We start from the raw sequence: 12078 nt of genomic DNA on the forward strand, positions 1-12078 counted from the left end.
AACTGAACCTAAAAAACAAAAACAAAAACTAAGCAAACAACTAGAACAGGAACAGAATCACAGAAATGGAGATCCCATGGAGAGTTCTCAGTGGGGAGGAGGAGGGGGAATAGGGAAAAAAGTACAGGGAATAAGAAGCATGGTAGGTGAAAAAATAGACGGGGGAGGTTAAGGACAGCATAGTAAATGGAGAAGCCAAAGAACGTATATGCACAACCCAGGGACACGAACTAAAGAGGGGCATGCTCATGGGAAGGGGGTACAGAGAAGGAGGGGAATAAAGGGGAGGAAAAAAATGGGACAACTGTAATAGTATAATCAGTAAAATATCCTTTAGCCTTAGCTGGCATGGCTCAGTGGGTTGAGTGCCCGCCTGTGAACAAAAGGGTCCTGGTCCCATTCCCAGTCAGGGCACGTGCCTGGGTTTCAGGCCAGGTCCCCCGTAGGGGGCGCGTGAGAGGCCACCACATATTGATGTTTCTCTTGGTCTTTCTTCCTCCTGTCCCCTCTGTCTAAAAATTAAAAAAAAAAAAAAATCTTTTAAAAATAAAAAAATAAAATACCCTTAAAAATGGAGGACGCCGACCTCCACACAATGCAGAGGACTCCTGTTTCAGCCCACTTCACTGGCAGTAGCGGAAGCACAGGCACACTGCTGGAGGGCGGCGCCAGGAGCCGCCAGTCCACAGCGCCCTCGAGGACCGCAGGCGCGCCGCAGCGCTCTCTTTCCTCTCTCGCACCTCAGCTTGCGCGGGAAGCGGCCCCTGTCAGTGTGTCCGCCAGTATTTGGGTTCGCGTTTTGTAGCGGGTTCGCGGGCCCAGTGCGGGTGAGTCCTGGCCGGAGGAGCCGGAGAGGGAAACTGGAGCTTAAAGCCAGGCGACGTGGATATTCTCCAGTCGGAGAGCCTCCGGAAGCGGCAGCTGGCGGAGGACCGGAACCTGCTGCTCGTGAGGGGCCTTGGGGTCGTGCGCGCAGGGGTGTGTAGGGGTCGTCGAGAGGGGAGGCTGGGAGCGAGAGGACTCGCACGGAGAGGACTCCGGCGGATGTGGGGCTTAGCGAGAGCCGCCCCCAACACTGCCCTAGAGCGGCCCCTACAGGTCCGCCCTTACCAGTTTACTCGGGAGCCTTAGGGACGAAAGTGGGGAGGTGCAGGAAAACCCAAGAGTTTGGCAAAATTTTCCCCAGCTGCCCGTTATTCCCTCGCAGGTGCCCTAACTGCCCCTTATGCTCCCTCCCATCACTCGGAATTCTGCCCCCGTTCTTCTGGTTTTTAACGTCTGTGGTTTACTAAGGGTTTGTGCCCAACTGAAGCATAAAAGAAGGGTAGACTCAGTTTTTAAAAGACTTTGGTTCCTTCTTACTGGTAAAACCGGTTTTTATTACATTTTCTTCCCTTCCCGCCCTTCTCCCCACCTCCCGTACACGTAGAAAAACCTGTTGGTCAGCTCTTCCTGGACATGAAGGCTAAAACTGTGTTGAAGAAACAATGGAGAAAGAGGAGAAAGAATGAACGTGATTTAGGATCTGCGTTATTAAGTTGGTCCTGACACCAGAAGTTATCAAGGTAAGATGTCAAAACAAAGCTAGAAGAATATCACTGTACCACATCCACTAGAATAATGAGGAGTTTGGCCCACTGCATTATTATAGGCAAAATTGAGAGAATTTTCTGTAATGTTTTTAAAAAGCACATATCCTAAGCATACAGTTCAGTGCATTTTGACAAATACATACCAGCATGTAACCACTATCTTTGTGAAGATACGGAATATTTTCATCAACCAAGAAAGTTGCCCAGGCAATCCCGTATTTTTCCTTCTCTACTCCTGGGGAACTACCTTTTAAATTCTATTACCATAGGTTAATTTTACTTGTTCTATTTTTTTTATAGATGAAGTCATATAGAGTAGGTGTCTGGCTGCTTTTGATCAGCATATTTTTAAGATTTATTCATGTTCTTGTGGTTATCAGTAGTTTGTTTCTTTTCATTGCCAATGATATTCAGTCATATACCACCGTATGTTTTCAACTTTGGGCTGTTATGACTAAAACTGCTGGGAACATTCTTACACAAATCTTGTTTTGAACCTATGTTATTTCTCTTGGGTAAATACTTGGAAGTGGAATTGCTGAATAGTAAGAGTGAAGGTATGCTTAACTTTTAAAGAAATGCCAGGTATTTCCAAATGCGATTGGCATTTGTTATTGTTAGTCTTAAATTTTAACCGTTTTCTTGTATGTGTAATGGTATCTCATTGTGGTTCTATTCACATTTCCATGATCACTAAAGATTATGAGCATCTTTTCATGGACTTATTGGTTATATTCCTTTTTGTGCAGTGTGTGTTAGTCTTTTGTTCATGTTTTAATTGGATTGTTTGTCTTTATTTTTGAATTGTAGGAGTTCTTCATATATTCTGGATATAAGTCCTTTGCGAGATACAGATAGATATTTTGTGACTATTTTCTCCTAGTCTGTGACTTACCTATTCTTTCATTGGTGTCTTTTGAGGGGGAGAGTTTTAAATTTTGATGAGGTCTACTTTATCAGCATTTGGTTTAGTGGTTATCACTTTTGTTTTTTCGCTTAAGAAGCCTTTGCCTATCCCAAGGTCTTGAAGAGATACTCTTCTGGGTATCCTTCTAAAACCTTAATAGTTATAGCTTTTACATTTAGAGCTCTGATATAGTTTTATGGCTCAGCATATGGTCTGTTTTGGTCAATATCCCATGGGATCTTGAAAAGAGTATGTTTTATGCTTTGGAAATTACAATAGTGTTGTTAAGATATGCTGGGGCCTTATTATCTTCTCTACTTGCTCTATCAATTACTTAGACATGGGTATCGTTATCGATGACTATGTAATAAACCACCCAAAACTTAGTAGCTTAAAACAATTTACTATTTAAAAATATTTTTTGGTTACCTACTAGTATAACAAACCATTCTGAAACCTACTGACTTAAGGTAATTATTATTTCTCACAGTTCTGTGGTTTGATTGAGCTGAGCTGGACAGTGTTTGACTTGGGATCTTGCAGGTGATGGCAGTCAGGTGAATAGCTAAGGTCATCTGAAGGCCACACTGGACCAGTCTTCTGACTTAGCATAATACCTTGAAGGTTCATCCATGTTGTAGCATATGTTAGAATTCCCTTCCTTTTTAAGGGTGAAATATATTCCATTGTATGTGTGAATCCCATTTTGTTTATTCATTCATCCTCAGTAGATATTGGGGCTGATTGTGAATAAATCTGCTATGAACATGGGTGTACAAATACCTGTTTTAGTGTCCTTCTTCTCACTTCTTTTGTGTGTATACCCAGAAGTGGAATTGCTGAATCACTTGATAATTCTGTTTAACTTTTTCCCCCAAAGCATAAATGAATTTGTAAACATTTTCTTCATTTATATATTAATGCTAACAGCAATGTATTTTTCTTTATTTTTAGTGCTTTTTACACTTTCTTAATGTAAATTCTTGGAAAGCAGTTTTTATTTTTATACTGTTTCATTTCACCAATTTTCTCTTCTATGTCCTCATTTTCCTTATTAAAAGATAGAATAAAATACGGCTGTGAATTACTAAGTTCTTATCTCATTGAATTTTTATACTACTAATGTTTCATTACTTGAAAAGTCTAGCTCTTAATATTAATTTATTACAGTCGAATCTATTATTGTTCAAGTCTTTATCAAATAATACAGAATTTCTTATTTGCGTTTTTAAAAATTCAAATATTAGTTTCAGGTGTACAGCATGATGATTCGATATTTGTATATATTGCAAAATGATCAACACAGTAAGTCTAGTTAACACCTATCACCATACATAGTTACAATTTTTTTTCTTGTGATGAGGACTTTTAAGACTTACTCTCTTAGCAACTTTCAACTATCATATGCAATCTAGTATTATTAACTATAGTCACCAGGCTGTACATTACATCCTCATGATTCATTTATTTTCTAACTAGGACAGACTATTTTAGGTTGATAACAACTTAAGTTTGACCACATTCTAAAGCTCCACATTTTTACTTTACCTAGCCCATGTTTTGTTTCTGATTTTCATCTTTTTATCTTGTGTATCACTTAACTAATGACTCTAGTTATAATTATATTTACTACTTTTGTCTTATAAGTGATTAACTCACCACTTTTACTCTATATTTACCTTTACCAGTGTGAGATTCATACTTGCATATTGTTTTCTTGTTACTAATTAGTGACCTTTCTTTTCAGCTTGAAAAGGTCCCTTTAGCATTTCTTGTAAGGCCAGGTTAGTGGTAATGGACTCTATTATTGTTTGCTTGTCTGGAAAACCCTTTCTCTCTCCAATTCTGAATAATAATTTTGCCAGGTAGAATTTTCTTGGTTGGAATTTTTTTCTTTCAATATTGAATATATTGTGCCACTGCCTTGTGGCTCACAAAGTGTCTGTTGAAAAATCTGCTGAATATCTTATTTGGGTTTCATTGTATGTAACAAGTTGTTTTCCTCTTGCTCTTTTGAAGAACCTCTCCTTGTCTTTACCTTTTGACATTTTAAGTATAATGCATCTTGATGTGGATATGTTTAACTTTGAGGTATTGCCAACATTTGAGGTGGCTCCACCATTTTACATTTCCCACAGTGCACAAAGTTTCCATTTTTCTATATCCTAGCCACCGCTTGTTATTTCATTGTTGTTGTTGTTGTTGTTTTTGTTTTGTTTTTGGTATTAGCCATCTGAATGGATGTGAAGTGACATTTCACTGTGGTTTTGAGTTTTATGTTCCTACTTATTAGTGGAAGATGTGGAGCATCTTTTACTTATTGCACATTTTTATGTCTTCTATTCAGGTCCTTTGCCTATTTTTAATCATGTTGGTTGTTTTTTGTTGTTAAGTTGTAGGAGTTTCTGTATATTCTGGATATCAATTTTTATCAGATATCTGATTTGCAAATATTTTCTTCCTTTCTATGATTTATATTTTCACTCTATCGATAGTGTCCTTGATGCACAAAAGTTTTTAATTTTGATGCGGTCCCACTTACCTATTTTTGTTGTCGTTGTTGTCGCTGCTGGTGCTTTTTGTGCTGTAAACAAGAAAACATTCCAAAGTTCAATGACATGAAACTTTCCCCTTATGTTTTCTTCTAAGAGTTTTATAGTTTTAGCTCTGACACTTAGCTCTGACAATTTTTTGAGTTAATGTTTGTATATGGTGTAATGTAAGAGTCCAGCTTTCAGGCTTCCATTTTTACTAAAAGGTCACAAACTGGATATGAATAGACTGTGGAATTTTCTGGTGTTAGAAATGTAGTGAGAGCCATGAATATAAATGAGACACTTGTTTTATACAGTTGACATTTCTGAATGTTCTGAGAGGTCAGGGTAGTCTTTAGGTGGTTCTCTGTGATGGTGGCTCCATCATTTAGTTGTAATTTTGATAACGACCACCAGAGGAGGCAAGAACAGTGTTTATCTACTCTGCTATCTTGACTGGTAGTCTGAGATGAATTGTACTTATAATTTGTAAACAATCAAGTGAAACATCACTGAGACTTCATGTGAGGTGTACTTTTCCACCTTTCTCAGGAACTGAGGAATGATCTGAAAGCAGCTTTGGATAAAATCAATGAGTAATACCTCAGTGAACTTGTGGGTGATCAAGAACCCAGGGAGACAGACATACAGAATGATTTAAAAGTTCATGAAGAAAACACCACAATAGAAGAGTTAGAGGTAATCACTAGACCCCATCATACCTTTCATTCCCTGCAGCAAATGGTTGAGTTCATCACATCACTCAGTTCCGAGCACACTGTTGTCATTGGTTATTACAAAGGCCCTTCTTTCATGTCATGCTTTCATTTATTCGCTCCCCTTTTTTCATTCTCCACTCACATCTCCCTATTTCCTGCCCTCAAAGTAGTCATTCTAATATGTTTGAGGTGCAGTGTTTTGTTGGTAGTCTTCTAAAACCAATAGTGTTTTGTGTGCATGTGTGTTTGATTTACATAAATGTCACTGTACTGTGAAATTCTTCACTGTTGTTTTTACTTTTTCTTTTTATGTTTTGAACTGTTTTTAATATCGATCTTTGATGCCTTAGGTACATTTAAACCTTTGCTTTTAATTGCTAAGTTCACACCTTGGCCTTTTACCTTCGTTACCCCATCCCCAACCCTGTAATGATGGACAACTAGATTTCCCAGCCCCCTATCACCACAAACAGCTTTGTGATGAATAATCTTGTACATCACCTGTCTGAACTGAGAAGTGGGATTCTGGGTGTATATAATTTAACTTGTGTAAGTGCTGCTAAGTTGCTTTTCAGATGACTATACACCAGCAGGGTGTGTCTCACATCCCTAATCCCTGTCAACACTGGGCAATCTTTTGCTTTCTAATTTTTGCCACTGTATTGAATGTGGAGTGATATATGCAGTCTGAATTAATGTTGAATTATTCAAATATCTAGCTTGAGCAAACAATGTAGTTTAATTTAAAGCTCTTAGTGCTTAATAAAATGTAAACTGTTTTCTTTTTCTTTTCCTTCCTGGCTCTTGCACACATTAATGTAGTTGAGGAGGATGTCCTTTTAATTGTACCCCCTCTCCCTGCCCCAGCATCTTTCTATCTAAATTTCATTGGAACAGTTGCTGTGAGCAACAAATTCTGGGCTTTTGTTTCCCCTTTCCTTTCCTTTAACAGCTTTATTGGGAAGTTCACATGCCATGCAGTTTACCAATTTAAAGTGTACAAGTCAGTGTTTTTTTAGTATTCATGGGGTGATACAATTACAATCACAATCTAATTTCAGTTGTTCCCCTGAAAAGAAATCTCACATGCATTAGCAGGAACTCCGCTTCCCCCCTCTTCTGTATTTTGATGCATAAAAATAACATGCTTTTACAGTTTATGTGGCAAATTTGTGGGCTTTTAAAAAATTATCTAGAAATTCCAATAGGTTTTTAAATAGAAATTGAGTCTATGTAATAAAGAGCCATGTTTAGACTGGTGTTGATAACATATCTATTCAGTTAGTTGTTGCTCTCTACTAATGAGCTAGAGCATTGTTTTTCTTCAGGCATTGGGAAAATCTGTAGGATTCTTAAATTCATTGATCGTAACGACATGGATATCATCACCAAATGCCTTAAGGTATGTGCTTTTAAGCTAAGGAAGGAGGACATTTTGGTTGGTTAATAACTTTTTATATTTTTTGAATTGTCAAGGATTAAAGACTAGGAAGGAAGGGAAAGCTCAGTAAATATATCTGGTGTGTTCACTGTTTATGATATTGCTCTGCACTTGGATATAGAAGTTAATAAAAAACAATGTATATTTATGTTTCTCTGGCACTTTTTTAAAAAGCTGACTTATTAATGTAAACACAAAGAATAGAATTACAGCAGTGGAATAAACATGAAGTTTGGGGAGTTCTACATTTTAAAAAAGGACTCTAGGAAGTAGTGCACTGGGAGGAGAGTTTTAGAAGCTTTTATGAGGGGTAATGACCATAAGGATAGGAAGAAGGTAGGAAGACATTGGTAGTGAAAAAAGCAAACACATCAGTAACCTCTCAGAGACTGTTCATTATCTCAGTTCTGCAGACAGCTGCTTATTCTTGCTGTGATAGGCTCATTCCATCTTTCTTTGCAGCATTTCTGTCTTTAGTAGTTTAGGTAGAATGTGGGCAAATTCCAGATTCATTTCAGCATTTATTCACAAATTATTTATATTCAGGCCACAAGACTTAAATGCAAGAAATGCTTTTACTTGCATTTACAATTTAAGTGTAGCATATCAGTCATCCAGATTCTGAATCTATCATGGAAATGATATGGAACTAGATAGGGCATGGAAACTAGTTATGAGCTAAAGTTTTCTCAGAGTGGTGGCCCCTCCTTGTACAGGGTTGCACAGGGCATGCCAGTAGAGGCGTGTTGTTTCCTCAGCCTTCCCTGCTTATCTGCCTCGGGAAGTGTGCTCCTCGTACAGGTAAACCCAAGGGGCACTGCAGTAGTTTTCTGGGGTGGGGTGGGGAGAGCATGTGGGTCATTGTTCCTTTTTTTTTCTTTCCTTTTCCTTTAGTTAGGCTCTTTAGTGGGAATTTTTAATTGAATTATTCCTCTTACTACAAAAGTAGAAAGTCAAAATACTATAAAAATGTACTTAGGGAATTGATTAAATATCACACTACATATTGTAATATGCCTGATAATGTAGGTGGGGTATACTTTAGGTAACAGAAAATCTCTGTCAAATAGTTATTTATGTAATTTGGTAATGCTTTTTAGGGGAAAATGGATTATCTTTGAGCTAGGAATATATATAGAATAGGGAAAGTTGTGAATTGTCAAAGGCGCTATTTCAAAACATACATGACAGAATAAGCAGGTATAGTTTATTAATTAAATACTGGAGGATAATATGTTAATCAGTTGAAGTTTTAATCAGGTGGAGAAATTTATTGTTTGGTGTGTTAGCGAGCTTTTAAGCTTGTTCAGCCACTGGGCGGCACTGCAGTCTAAATTTACCCGTTCTTTCACCAGTTCCTTCCTGGCCTTTGGGCTGAAGAACTGAACGCCAGGGAAGACCCTGTGAAAAGGGCAGTGGGCAGGGCAAACTGAGTGGGGCTCACGCTTGGAGACAGGCCGAGTCCTCCCTCAGACCCCTTTTCAGAAAGCTGTCGAAAAGGGTGAGGTTTCTCAAAAAATTCTTTTGTTAACTGATTTTGAAAAAATACAATGTATAAAGTCAGAATAAATATAGTAAACTATACACAGTAGCTTCTAAAATTAGTTGAGCTTTTTCTTTTCCAGAATCTTCCTGCTGCTATTAAAGAACCCATAATGGATATTACTAAATTCATGTTGCAAAGACAATATGTGAAGCTATGTTACCGTGCTGTCCATTGGAATTATGGTTATGAGCTTATTTAGGTTGCGTGCATAATATATTCATTTAGTGGGGGAGTTTTTTACATAGGAGATTTAAGAATAAATGTGAAATGAATTAGCAGTAAAACAAAACAAAACAAAAAAACCCCCAACCCTCTTATTTATGTATTGGCAGCATTCAGTATTAAAATGTTCAGACCACCCTGTATTTTTTAGTCATTTTTAAGGTAGGTGTAAAGATTCTTCAGGTCATGAACTGGATGGATATAGGCAATGTTCATTTCATGAGTGGGGCTGAATCAAAATTTGTTGATTGTTGGTTACAGCTTGGAACAAATTTTCCCCCAGAAACAATCTTATGTAGCTATAAATACCTACTCATAATATAGCTGAACAGTTGTACTAATTATACAGTGGGATTTGACTGCCCTTTATACTTGTTTCTGTGAGAATATGTGCCATGTCAGCCTGCCAGTGTCCATCTGTCCCACTTCAGGACCGCAGCCGTGGCCGACCCCTGGTTGGGGGACCCTTTCCCCTTACTCCCTCCTGAATGGGCCCTGGGAGGAGGGGTCATGGGGAAAGAGCTCTGGTGTCCAAGCGCTGCTGGGGTAGAGTTCAGAAAGGGGCGAAGGAAGGGCTGTCAGTTGGTGGAGCGGAACAAGAAGAGGAGGGCCTGGTGCCCCAGGGGTGGGCATGGGAAATGGGACACTCCTTGGTGGGCCGTACGCCGAGGGGGAGGAGCGGGCCTTCCGGTGGCTGGGCCCCCCAGAGGGCAGCCGTGGAGAATTTCGGTGCAGCAGTTCAGGGGCAGCAGGTCCAGAACAGGAGGCAGGCTCTGACCGAAAGGTGGGGGTGGCATTGCTTCTTCCGGGCTCTGCGTGTCTGTGCTCAGAGGGACGGCCGGCCCTCCTGGGTGCCTGGGTGGTCTCCTTCATCAGAGCCTCCTGCGGATGAGGCTAGAGTGTTGTTCTGAGTTCCTCTACATGAGAGCCAGCTAATCGTATCAAAGAAAAATGCTTCTGTTTTATGGCTATTAATTGTATTCTTGGATGGTTTCTGTTAGTTGCACGCTGCTTACCAAGGACAGCAGTGGAATGGATGGATAAGGCCACCGTCACTGCAAAAGAGCTCAGGTCACTTGCCTTTCCTCTTGTTACATTTCCCATTCTCATATTTGAGAATCAGGTGAAGGTTTATGTTGTATAAACTGCACAAAGAACCAAGAAACTCTAATAAACTATTTGACAGTTTTCTTTGGAAATTTAGGGAACCAAAATATTGGAAATTTTATCAGTTGATATCCAGCATTAAAGTTTACACACATGGGGATCAGTGATACAATGTGTATACAGCCCTGACTGGTGTGGCTCAGTGGATGCGGTGCCAGCCAGTGAACCAAAGGGTTCAACATGCTTAAGAGATGGCCGAAAATTACATCAGCTTGATTCCCAGTCAGGGTGCACATGCCTGGGTTGCGGGGCAGGTCTCCAATAGGGGGCACTTGAGAGGCAACCACACATCCATGTTCTCTCCCTCTCTTTCTCCCTCCTTCCCCCTCGCTAAAAACAAAGTCAATAAAAAAAATTTTTTTTAATGTGTATTTGCCCTTTTAAAATTAAACTTCAGAAAAATTGAGTAGAGCAAATTCAAATTTATCTTTAGGGAAGAAATAATCTTTCAGTTAACCACTTTGTAATACCTGATTTTTTTAAAGTCAACTCTGCATATCAAACACACAGGTGTTTGATGTTTTTTTAAACGAAAATCTCTTTGAGGCTGGCTGTATAGGCTTCTCTGAAACCCTCAAGGTCTTTTAGAATTTCCTCTCTATTTTGTTTTCCTTACTCACAAGTCACCAGGCTTGTTTGAGAAAAAGGGCCATCTGTCTTCATTGGTTTCTGTCTTTATGTTTCATAGCTTTTACAGTAATTTAGGGTTCCAGGCAGGTGGGAGGTTTGGGGGCCACGGTGAACGGATCCCGTCCTTGAGCTGATTCAAGAGCCAGCATTTATTCTGTTGCCACCTCTGCGTGGGCCCTCCATTCGTATCCCGGGCGTGCAGAGCCCCCGTTGCTGCCAGAGGCCTGGCTGCTGTGCAGGGAGTGGACAGCGTTTCAGGTTGGATGGTGAGGAACTAGTCAGCTTCTGTCTTCTGCATGACCACCTGTGGAGAAGGCTGGGTAGAAAGGGGGGCCAAACTAGAGCTTTCTGGCAGTGCATCAAATTCCCTGCCTGGTAACTCTAGGTCAAAACGCAGTCATATTCAGTGCACAAAGGCTGCAAACGGATGTTTGTCTTTCACTCACAAGGTGAGCTCTGGTTTCTGTTTTCCCATGGACATTTGTGGTCCTGGGCAGGACAGTGAGTCATCCCATATTTTAACTCCTTTTTTTTGAATAAGGGGAATGGTAATGTTTTCAACATGCTTACAAGAGGGCTGAAAATTACATCATAAAAATCTGTGAAACATTTGAAATAAAAGTTTTGACCAACACAATATTTCTGCTCTTCTGATCTCTGCTTAATCTTTCTTGTTAGGCTAATGATGCTTATCTTCAGATGGCCCATGGAAATGCCCCTTGACCCCCTGATGTCATGATGGTTGGTATCCATGCCAGAGCTGGCAGGGAAAAGATGTTTTCCAAGCATGCTGCACATGTTTTAAATGATGAAACACAGAGGAAATACATTCAGAGAAGCAGTTAGGAGGGAAAGACATTTCTCTGGAGGTTAACATTCTTCTGTTCCAAAACTCTTTGAGAGCAAAAGGACTATAGCAAATAGAACATATCATGATCGGATATATGTCCAGTTCTTGAAGACATCTTCAGTGAATAAAATAAAAATTTTTTAAGTTTCGCATGTCAGTGGTCTACAACATCTGTGGCACCAGGGATGGGTTTCGTGGAAGACAATTGTTCCATGGTGTTGTGGGGGAGGGTGTGGAGGGTAGGAGGAAACAGGAGGTGGCGCTCAGGCTGCAATGCAGTGGAAGCTTAGCTGGCTGGCCTGCTGCTCACGGACTGCTGTGTGGCCAGTTCTTAACAGGCCATGGACCATTACCAGCCTCCGAAGGGGTTGGGGACCCCTTCGAGATGCAAGCCAGGTTGAAGGGTTATGCTTTAATTACCTTAGCATTAAAATAAGACTATCACAGTTTGCTTTGGGAGTTTCCTGAAA

General features: G+C 40.0%; 1 pseudogene; it reads left to right on the forward strand.

Annotated features, from left to right (window-relative positions):
- The first annotated feature begins 2839 nt into the window (after positions 1–2839).
- On the forward strand, positions 2840–11604 carry LOC129084799 (pre-mRNA-splicing factor 18-like; annotated as a pseudogene).
- Positions 11605–12078: the final 474 nt, after the last annotated feature.

This window comes from Pteronotus mesoamericanus, unplaced genomic scaffold, assembly GCF_021234165.1.
Source record: "Pteronotus mesoamericanus isolate MK-2021 breed Mesoamerican mustached bat unplaced genomic scaffold, CSHL_Meso_final contig_130, whole genome shotgun sequence".
Lineage (NCBI taxonomy): Eukaryota > Metazoa > Chordata > Mammalia > Chiroptera > Mormoopidae > Pteronotus > Pteronotus mesoamericanus.